Here is a 12250-nt window from a genome sequence, read left to right as displayed (position 1 = left end):
TCTCTACTTCAGCCAGCCAAAATTCTCCTGGGGAATTCATGGAAAACTTTCATTGGAACTCCCAGTCTGTGGAATTTGGACTTGCCCATCCCCACAGTCACATGAGTCGATTCCTATAAAATAATAAATACACATATCCTGTTAGTTCTGTTTCTTTATAGGACCCTGACTAATGCACCAATCTAACTTGAGGGACAGTATAGTGTTTCACATAACCTAATATTGGATTCAACTTGTACATTGTAGAGATGGGCTTTCAAAAGATCTGGGTACTTTCTTCGCCAGTGTATACTGTTCATCTGATAAATAGCTGTAGGTTTGTTTGGAGAAGAAGTATTGGGGGAAGTATTGGAGGAAGTTTTGGGGGACGTATTGGGGGAAAAAGCCTGAAAGCTGCCAGAGCCCACACAGCCAGAGATCATTGGAGTGCATAAAGAAAATGTCCCCAGGGAAGCCGCTGAAGAAGCCTGGAGAGAAAGCTAACAGGCATTGCCATGTGCCTTTCTCAGCTGAGAGAGAAACTCCATACATCACTGGCCTTCTTGAACCAAGGTATTTTCCATGGATGCCTTAATTTGGACATTTTTATAGCCTTGCCTTCAGTTGGACATGTTCATGGCCTTAGAACTGTAAAATTGCAACGGACAATTCCCCTTTTTAAAAGCCATTCCTTTTCTGGAATATTGCATTCTGGGAGTTTACAAACTAACCTATCCCTGAAGGCATTTTCCTCCTCCATATGCCTTTTATTTCCCATTCAGCCCCTGACATTTATCAGAAACTCCAAAAGTCAGAAGCAGGACCCCAAAGTTCCCAAAACAACCTAGTAAATCTAGTATTTAAAATCTTTAATAGAGAGATGGAAAAGGCCCAGCAGGATAAACTTAAGGAGGAAGCCACAGCTAAATCCTGCATTCAGGCTTACCAACTCCTTGCTTCCACAATGAGAGAAACCCAAGACTCTCCTAAACTGTGAAAGAAAAGCCCAGTGGGAACTTGTTTTAAATGTGGACACTCGCTCAAACAATGCTGGACCCCCACCCAGGGTCATGCCCGCTCTGCAAGTAGGAGGGTCATTGAATGTCCAACTGCCCACAGGCCCCTCAAGCCACGGGTACATCAGTTACGCACTTGAGCAAGACCCCAGCTTTGAGCAAGACCCCCAGCTTTGACCTTCCAGAACTCATAGGACTGGTGGCAGAGGACCGAAGTTACCCTGGAACCATGCAAGACCCTGCAAGGATCACTCAGTGGAAACTCAGTAACTCTCTTAGGAGTAGGTAAGCTTATTTTATTTCTTATAGCAACAGGGACCAGTTACTCTGCTCTTCCTGAGTATGAAGGGCCAACTAACAAATCTTTGGTCTCAATAATTGGGGTTGATGGCATCGTTTCAGAGAATTTAGCTACTCCACTCCTACCCTGTTCACTTGACAACGACATATTTGCTCTCTCATCACTTATCCTCCCACACTGCCCCACACCAATCTTAGGAAGGGATATCCTAGCTGGTTAAAAGCCCAAATACTCATTCCTTCTCCTCAAGTTGCATCAGGCATCTTCCTTCTGTCTTGAGTCAATGCAACCTCTTCAACAGACCCTACCAACCCCTCCTTCTCTCCTTCTCTTGTCGACCCTAAAGTATGGAACACAGAAACTCCCACTGTCACGGCCTCCCATGAACCAGTTACTATTCACCTTAGGGACCCCACCACCTTTCCTGCTCATCCCTAATACCCCATAACCTCTGAAGTCCCCCAAGGAATCGAACCTATTATTAAATGCCTCCTACAAGTGGGACTCTTAAAACCAGCTTCTTCCCAAGAAAACGAAAAGGAAAAAACTGGAGTGTTAGGTGGAACCCCTTCCCCCAAGATGTGACCAACCTCTAGCAAATGTGCCCAGAAGCTTCCTCCATCCATGAATTCCAGGAAACCCACAAAGCCCTCTCCAGCCTACACAACAGTCACGTGACTCCTCTTGCCCTCTGGCAGTTACAGCTCTAGCAGTTGCACTCTAGTGATAAGTTCACTACCCAACATCTGCCCTCTGGCAGTTAGAACTCTGCGTGAATATTGTGGTGCTTAAAATTTAAACTCCACCTATGAAGAGCACCAACTCCCAGCTTAGCCCCTGCTTCTAAACCAATCAATTAATTTAGCTTTTTTCTGAGTTCTATAAGCTGTTATCCATTGATGGTTACCCATCTAACTTGTTCCATGTTAATTTTTCATTGTCATGGATCCTTGGTTTCCACTGCAGTCTAACTGCTAATTATAAGTGATTATTTCTACCTTGCTTCTAACCTATAAGTGGTGTCAGTGCCTTCACTTTGCTAAACCAGAGTTCTATCACCCCCATTCTACTAATGAGGTCAGTTTCAAGGCACATCTCATTCTTTCAACCCTGGTTTTAGGACATAGCCACTACAAACCTTCTCAAAGATACTACCCCCTACCCCACCCCACTTGACATTACTTCATTCCTTACTGATTCAATAAAAGGAGCATCCTCTGGGATCTCTTGATGAATCGAATCAGCTGGTGAATTTTTTGGTTTCAAATGAAAAAGCAATTCTAACATGCCCACGACCCTGAGACCTTAGATCTTTATCAAAATACTAGGGATTCTTATTACCAAGATGGGTTACTCACGGTTTGTCATGGATGAATGACTCATTTCTAGAACCCCATCACAGGGATCCTCCTTCTCCAATGATTACTTCTACCAACACCCTTAATCTGGATGTTCCTGGAAGCAGAACCTGAGATAAGCTCTTAAGGGTAATTGCATTATCTTGGAGGGGACTGTAATGGTTGGAAGCTGTATGTGCCCCAGGTAAGGTCATATTCTTAAAGCTAATCCATTCCTGTGGGCACTTATTGTGAGTAGGATCTTAAGTTGAGATGTGGCCCACCTCATTCAGGACTGAAGTCCTATGTAAGAGGATAAAAGATGGTTAGAAACTCAGAGAAAAACGGCAGAGAAAGGACACAGAAGATAAGAGAAAAACACAGAGGCTCAGAAGGAAAACCACAGATGAAGAATCCAGAAGTTGGAAGCAACAAAGCTTTGGAGAGATGGAAGAGACCAGCAGATGTCACCATGTGCCTAGGCATGTGACAGAGGAGCTGAGGATCACAGGCAGCCAGTCTTTGGGGACAAAGTGTGGCCTGTTGATACCTTGATTAGGACATTTTCACAGCCCCAGAACTGTAACTTGTAAGTTATTAAATCCCCATGTGAAAGCCAACCCATTTCCGATATATTGAATTTCAGCAGCTTTATAAGCTAAAACAATGACTATAGAAAGTTGGAGAGAGGGAGTAGGGAGAATAATCCAAGGAAGCAGTTAAGCCTCAGAATGCATTTTTAAGGTTCCTCAGGAACAGTGGTGACCTAAGTCATGATTCCTCCTGGGTGGGGGCGTTTAGAATTCCTCTCAGAGGTGTCTGCATGAAGGAGGGATGACTGAAATATTTATCCAATGCTTTCATTGCCCTTAGTTTAGCTTTACCCAGGAAGATATTATTTCTTTGGTCTTCTGATATGTACTCATATATTAACTGCATTTTTGAAGAAGGTCTGGGGCAAAAAATGAAAATACGTGCATGGTCTGCACTTATAAGAACAAAATTCTCAGTGTGAGGTGAGTCTGATCTGAGCTTGTATACAACTGTTCAATGTACTTGTGGCTGAAATAAAAAGTAAATGATGTTTGTGAGTCTGGCCTTTTACCTGAGACTAGAGAAAAGAAATATTTTCAGTATATAAGAACCCAAAGAATAGCATACTCTTTATTTCCTTTCTTTTTGGAGTTCACTCTTTTGTCTATGGTTTTTTTTTTTTTAATTTTTGTTGGTGTATTTAACCTATAACACACACACATATAAATAACAAATATATAACCTATATTTAACCTAATAATTTCCATTTTAACCGTGTTCAAATATACAATTCAGTGGTGTTGATTACATTTACAACATCGTGCTACCATCACTATCATCTATTACCAAAACGTTTTCATGGCGCCAAACCGAAGTTCTGTATATTGATCGCTTCATTTTACAGGATGAGCTTATTCACCCAACAGGACCCAGAGAACTTCAGGAAAAGAAATCTAGTGAGTATTAGATATTTTCAATAGGAGAATCAACACCAACATTAAGGTGAGAAAAAAAAGTAGGAAAATTGTATGTAAATACTGTGTATCCTGACAAAGTTAAAATTTTACAAAAGTAGGTCATAGGGAGGAGCCAAAAGATGTCATTTAAACATAGCAAACCAAATTGTAGAAGACAAAGTGAGAAAAGGGCTTTGGGGCACATTAAGAAAAACATATGGTTAAAGGTTATCACTAGGAAAAACTCCCCTAAGGGAGAGGAGAAAGAATAAGGAACTATTAAACCTTACCATCAGGGAATCCCCTGATACAGTGTCAAACAATAGGCCATGCCCTTGATCTTGAGGCTTACTCTTGTGAAGCTTATGTAGATAGCAGAGAAGCTTAAACTACCTATAGGTATACCTAAGAGTTACTTCTGGAAGACCTCCTTTGTTGCTCAGATGTGGCCTCACTCTCTTTAAGCCCAACTCTGCAAATGAAATCATTGCCCTACCCCCTATGTGGGACATGATGTCCAGGAGTGAAAGTCTCCCTGGTGACATGGGAGATTACTCCCAGGGATGAATCCAGACCTGGCACCATGGGATCAACAATTCCATCCTGACCAAAAGGGGGAAAAGAAGTGTAAATAATACAGTGTCAGTGGCAGAGAGAGTTCAAATGGAGTCAAGAGGCTACTCTGAAGGCTGCTCTTACACAAGTTCCAGGTAGACTTTGCTACCTGTCATAACCTGCCAACCAGGACTATTCCAGCCAATCCTAAGGAACATCTAGGGCAATATGTAAGATTCCACAAGGGTTCCATGCACTAGAATAACTTTCCAGAAACCTACAACCTCCAGATGGGTCCCTGTTCCAGATAAATCCTGAAACCTAGCCCAGCCTCTCCACAACACCAGATAGTTCCATCTCCCTACCCCATATTAGTGGCAGACCCTGCCCAATATGAAAAATAAAAATTTTTCATATTTATATGAAAGATGCTGGCCAGCATCTAACATGATCAACCTCGTTCTTGAAATACTGCTGTGTCCTCATTTGGCTTCCGGGACATCCTGTTTTACTGGGACTTTATCTAGTTGCAATTAGTCCTGGTATCATCTCTGAGTATGAACAGGAGCTTCCTCTCTTTTAGGCATTATCCCAAACAATAAATTTTTCATATTGGACAGGAACCCAAACATCCCTAAAGAGGGGGATGGAAAGATCAAAGGTGATGGTGGAGTTTTACAGAGAATATAGTATTTAGCAAATGAATATGAATACTGAATCACTAAATTGACATCTCTTTTAGTCTCCAATATTTTAGAGCAGCTAGAATTAAAAACCTAGAATTGTGAAATTGTAACCCATGTCATGTCAAACTCTGAAATATGTTCTACAACTAATTATGGTGCTGTGCTTTGAAATTTTTAGCCTTTTTGTGTATATGCTATGTTTCACAGAAAAAGAACGAAAAAAGTCAATTGTGATGATAAAAATGTTTAAGCCCTCTAGCCTCCTGTATTCTGGAGCTGCTAGAAGGAAAACTATGAGAGTATCGTATGGTAGCTCATGACAAACTCTGGGATCTGTCCTATAACTACTTGTTGAAGAGTGCTTTGAAAACTATTGCTTTTTTATTTCTTTGCTTTGTATATATGTTATATTATACGATAAAAAAAGTTAAAAATAAAAAAATACTAAAAGATAAAGCAAACAGAAGGCAAAGAACTACATTAAAACTTAAGTTTGGGGTGAGCCACGGTGGCTCAATCAGCAGGCAGAGCTCTCGCCTGCCATGCCAGGGACCCAGGTTAGATTCCTGGTTCTTGCCCATGCAAAAGGAGAAAAAGCAAAAAAAAAAACTTAAGTTTGAAGACAAAAAAAAAAGTTAGAAGTCATTCACTGATTCCACTTCTTCCTTTTCCTTCCCGCTTTTCAAGTTCTCTCCTTCCATTTTTCTCACCTTAGCTTCCTTGATCCATCATTATAATCATTCCCTTATATAGACCTTCACTTCTCTTGCACTTACCACTTACAGCACCTGTAATTCATCTGGCTGAATCTTAACTGATGAAAACCAATTCTCCACTCACCTGGTACCCACACTCACATCACAGAATATGGTAAGAGAAAAACAATGTGCTTCTCGGTGGCACTTCTAAATTTATGATTGTCATGTCTCAAGTGAGCAATTAGTATGTCCCGCAATCCACTTACATTCCTCTGGTAAATTTCCATTTCTACTTTCCAAGATGATGATTTTATATTTATCTTTCTATCCTCCAATGGTCCTAGCTTCCTTCCTACTTAAGGTTGACAATTACATCCTTATTTTTTCTAAGAAAATAGAAATCAGAAAAGAGCTACATAAACTTTTCATCTCAAAATCTGCCCACTCACTGGTGACTACCCATATTTTTGTTCTCTTTTGATGGATGGTGTCCTAGTTTGCTAGCTGCCGGAATGCATCACACCAGAGACAGATTGGCTTTTAATAAAAGGGGATTTATTTTGTTAGTTCTTCAGAGGAAAGGCAGCTAACTTTCCACTGAGGTTCTTTCTTACGTGGGAAGGCACAGGATACTCTCTGCTGGCCTTCTCTCCAGGCCCCTGGGTTCCAACAACTTTCCCTGGGGTGACTTCTTTCTGCATCTCCAAAGGCCTGGGCTGAGCTGTGAGTGCTGAGATGAGGAATGCTGAGCTGCTTAGGCTGTGCTACATTGCGATCTCTCATTTAAGCACCACCCAATTAAGTCAAACGTCCTTCATTGCAGCAGACACGCCTCCTAGCCGACTGCAGATGTAATCAGCAACAGATGAGGTTCACATACCATTGGCTTGTGTCTGCAGCAACAGAACTAGGTATCCTCACCTGGTCAAGTTGACAACTGAATCTAACTACCACTAATGGTATATCTCTCTCTTATTCTGTTACTAAAGGTCAACCCCTTCGCTAATGTACTATACTTTATCCCATCTCTCTTCTTGATGTTGTTTCTTCAATTATCTACTTTCCCCCGTCATCATCAGTATTTTTCCTCAACTGAACCATTTCCTGCCGCATATGAAACACAGCATCTATATTAAAACAAAACTTTGGTCCTATGTCATCTTCTAATTATTGCTGTATTTCTCTGCTCCCTTTTAAGCAAACTCCTTTAAAGATTTGTCTCTGCTTGCTAATGTCCCGTGTTCTCTTTAATTCAATCCAGTCAGGCTCTCTTCCTCTTTCTTATCCTTAGTCAGTGTCACTAGTATGACCTCCATATTTCCTGAACCAGTGTTTAGTTGTGCTCACATCTGGCCAGCATCTAACATGACCAACCTCGTTCTTGAAATACTGCTGTGTCCTCACTTGGCTTCCGGGACATCCTGTTTTACTGGGACTTTATCTAGTTGCAATTAGTCCTGGTATCATCTCTGAGTATGAACAGGGGCTTCCTCTCTTTTGGGCATTATCCCAAACAAAAAGCAAGGGATACATCTGATCATGCTTCATACAGGAAAGCACCAGGAGCCCAAAAGTCATGAAACATGCATTTGGTAGCTGTCCTTTCCCCTCTACATGACTGCGAAATAGGGCTTTATATATATATATATATATTTTTTTTTTCATGGAGTTTGTGAGGTGAGGTGGCATTTGCAACTTAACTTTAAATAACTCAGAACAAAGTACATTCATATGTTTTATATGTGTGTATAGTAAAATATAATGTTTATGTACATGTATATTTATGTATGTATATAAAATATACACCTACACAGAGTACCACAAAAGTTAACAATTACTGAATCTAGATAAAGGGTCTATGGTGCTTAATTAAAATATTCTTACTTTTGAAAGAAGGCTCAATTTTTGAATTTTTTTAAAAGGTTGAATTTTTTTTTAAAGGTTGGAAAATTTTCACTATTAGAGAATACATCAGTGAATAATTTGACTTATTATCTGCTTAGTTTGTTAGTGCTGCCGGAAATGCAATACTCCATAAATCGGTTGGCTTTTATAAAGGGAATTTATTAAGTTACAAGTTTACAGTTTAAGGCCATGAAAATGTCCAGCTAAGGCATCCAGAGAATGATGCCTTGACTCAAGAAAGGCCAGTCTGGTAAGGCACTTGGCTGGCATCTACTGACCCTTTGGCTTCTGGTTTCAAACAGCTTCCCATGGACATTTTTTTTCTGCATTTCCAAACATCTCTCTCTGTGTTAACTCTGAAGCTTCTTTCAGAATTGTTCCCTCTTCAAGGACACCAGTAAGTGGATGAAGACCCACCTTGAATGGGTGGAGATACATCTCCATGGAAACCACCTAATCAGAAGTTCTCACCTTATGACATTAAATCAGTATTAAGAACATGGCTTTGCTGGGGTACACCACAGTTTCAAACCAGCACATTATCCCACCATAATAGGATAAGAAATATAGTACTATTACTATTCTTAAAACTTCTCAGTTTGGCCATCCTACATACTGGAAAATATTCTGTTATAGACAAAAATGAATTATTGTGTGCAACCACAAAGATTTAAGCATTTATTTTAAATGTATTTTAATGGAAGAACAATTCACTATATAAAATGCCAATATCATTGTTTGCATTTAAAGTAAGACAAAAAATATTATCTTTCTAAAACGCATTATTCCTCAAACACATTCTGACCTTGCTTATGTGTTCAGTGATTAAAGAATGTTTATGGTATATTGCTTATGAAATATGCTACTTTAACATTTAAATAATATTGCCTATATCATGTGTTTAGTATTAAATAAAAATGTTCATTAAAAATACATAGTACAGTATTTAGTCCATTGCACACATTCAATAATTGTTAGCTAAAATTATCAGTACTTAAGTAGATTTCATTTACTATGTTTGCAGTTAGAATTTAACAAATTTACACGTATTTTCATTTCTTGTTCCTTCAAGATATCATGGTATTTGATAACCGCCACTATTATCTGTAACATATTTAAGTAAATAATTCTAACATCTAAATGAATACCTGATGCCTTATGCACAAGGTCATTTAATTTGAAGGTTAATTGTAAGTCCTTCAACTTTTTTCTTGCTGGCTTCCTTAGCTATTAACCACTTCATTTTCTGATTATACCAAAGTCTCTGATCAAATATTAGACACTAGAAAGATGGATATTTAAATTGTTGGAGTGTGTTAACAAAGGCAAAATGTACCCAGAGATTGGAATTGCTTGTGCAGTTACTTGGAGAGAGGCTGCCCAGTTCGTTCGTTTCAGGGGTGCCCTTCACCTCCAGTTCTTGTCCTCACCTGTGTGCACAAAACAGCTGTAATCCTGGGCAGGTAGCATGAGAAAACTGGCTACAGAGAGAGGGTTGCTCATTGTCACCCTGCGTTCTTCTTGTGCTGCTCTGGCCCTATTACTTGTATCCAAATCTCATATTTTCTGTGCCTTTTATCATGTTAACCTTCTATCTTAGGTGATAGACTCATGCCTACTATCTTAGTTCGGGGTTTCCCTATCTAGCCCTCACACCATGAAATTCGAATCGGCCTGGACTGCCCAGAATTTGTATATGCATGTTGTGCTGGTTTGAAAGGATTATGTACCCTAGAAAAGCCATGTTCTAATCCTAATCCATAATGTGGAGGCAGCCATTTTTCAAAAATCCTTTCCAGCACTATAGATGGAAAATTTGATTAGATTCACTCACCCAGTTGTGGGTACTCACTTCTGTTTAGATGGAGATGTGACTCCACCCATTCCAGGTGCGTCTTGATTAGTTTACTGAAATATTTTTAAAAGAGGAAGCATTTTGATAGAGCCGCAGGACAGTGCAACATCGACGAGAGACATGAGAGCCCATGTGGCTAGAGACCTTTGGCCATGAAATGCCCCTGGGGGAGCTTCATGAAACAAGAAGCCTGGAGTGGTGCCTTATTTTGGACATTTTATAGACTTGCTTTAATTGGGATATTTTCACAGCCTTAGAACTTGCAAAACTAATAAATTCTCCCTTTTAAAAGCCCCTCCATTTTTGGTATATTGCATTCTGACAGCTAGCCAATGAGAACAAATATATGCACATATTATGTGTGTTTTTTGTGTATGCATTAAACTATGTTTCAGAATACTGGCAAAACTTGCCTACAGACATAGACTTGTTGACTGAGGGAAATCAAGGCAAGGATCCCAGCATCCTTGGCTGTAGTCTAAAACCCTGGTTCTCTGTATAATACTCTGCATTGAATGTCTTTCCCACATAACTTAGACCTGTGGGGATTATAAGAGATTTTGAATTATGATAATATAATTTGAATAGAAATTTAATCATAGGATTTGACACAGTGGTGGAATTTAGAGTTTATTTGTTCTAATCTTTTCCATTCAATGTGGGAACTCTATCTCCCACATCACTGACAGGAGATAATTCAAACTTTCTTTATAGTTTCCAAGAATGAGAGCCGCTAAACCTACTAAATCAGCATATGCATTGGGGGTAACTTCTAATATTAGAGAAAAGTACTTTCTTAGTTTGAATTGCTTTCATTTTTCTCAGTAAATCTGCTACAAGCCTATCTTTAATTTGCTAAAACACAGGAGAGTGGAATAATTAATTATCTATATTTGAGCAGCTGTCTGTAGCTATCATCTATCTATCTTTCTATCTATCTACTAATGTCTACATATATATTCAATTTAACTAAGAAATAGGAGAGATTCCAAGTTCATATATATATTGAAAATGTATACTTTAAATAAATAAGATTATAAGAACCCAGAAAGGGATGAGAAAATACAAAACATTAACCATATTAAAAACCAAACCAAGCCAAACTAAAGCCCTCATAATCTACTTTCTCCCACTGTTGAGATTTGTCATACATAAACAGACATTTCCAACCTGACAAGTGTAACTACCAAGATAGTGCTTTTCAAACTTACTTCTTTGGAAATTCACAGTAGCTTCCAAGCAACCTAAGCTGTCACAAATGACACTTTCGTTTCTGCCTTGAAAAATTTTAGAGAAGTGCCTTCTATTAAGATTGCACCATTTCCATTATTTGCTGGGAAAAAAAGCTATGGTGTGCCTATATATTTTCCCCAAATTTATAAGACATACGCTTGTCTTCTTTATTCCCAACCTCAATCTGTTACGGTACTTATGCTTGTCATTATTATGGCTGTCAGTTCTTTTTGTTATCATTGCATATTTACCTCCACAAATGACTTTATATATATGACCATATATACACATATGTGTGACTTTAAATTAAAACATATATGACTAAATATATAAACAGTCTCTGTATGACTTTGATTAAACCAGGGAATGACATATGACCCATCAATCTAAAATTTCTAGTGTTTCTTATAAATCGGGCTTACCTTTCACCTTTGAGATTATAAAACTAGAAAAATCATTGTCAATGCCAGAGTTGGGAATGGCATGTCTTATAGCCAAAGAACACATCAGTTTTCCCGTTGAGATAATATATTCAATATAATATAACCTTTCCTCAGAATGTTAAAAGGGAAGAGGACAGGGCAGGGAAGAAATTGATATCTTGCCCATACCATGCAAGAAAAGGCAGATAAAAATATGATTGACTTCCTTGTTACAACCGAATCTCCTCTAAGTAGTGGAAAATGGGATCTGATAGTTTTTTGGTTATAAGCATTTCAATGATTTCTTTTATTCAAAAATCTCAGCAGGATCACACCCTTGAATAAAACATCCCCATCAATGCTTATAACATTGAATAGAGTAAAGGTGTAAGGTAATGTGACAGATAATAATTAAAAAAAAAGATTGCCTGTGTCACTGTTCCTTTCTATACAACAATCTTTATTATCTGCCAGTTGTGTCTTTTGCTAAGAATATTTCATGTATATCAATAGAAGCTGCTGACCTATTTTACCCCCAAAAATGTTCATTCACTTCCTAATCAAGATTCCCTTGATATAATGTATTCTAGTTTTCTTACTCTTTACATCTTGTTCTCACGGTATGGTGGCTGAAACAAGATTCACTCTTGAAAAGATGCATATATCATCAAAACTCTATTTGCTAAATAGTCAAGCAATATTAAATTTGAAGGAACTATAAATCCATTTCATTTATGTAGTTCAACAAATCATCACAAGGGATCTTTTGAAAT

General features: G+C 38.6%; 1 pseudogene; it reads left to right on the top strand.

Annotated features, from left to right (window-relative positions):
* Nucleotides 1–1080: 1080 nt before the first annotated feature.
* The window catches only part of LOC143656575 (general transcription factor 3C polypeptide 6 pseudogene), a 36116-nt pseudogene continuing 24946 nt past the window's right edge, over nt 1081–12250 (top strand).

This window comes from Tamandua tetradactyla, chromosome 14 (assembly GCF_023851605.1).
Source record: "Tamandua tetradactyla isolate mTamTet1 chromosome 14, mTamTet1.pri, whole genome shotgun sequence".
NCBI classification, from domain to species: Eukaryota; Metazoa; Chordata; class Mammalia; order Pilosa; family Myrmecophagidae; genus Tamandua; species Tamandua tetradactyla.
This window is presented reverse-complemented; position numbering and strand designations above follow the sequence as displayed.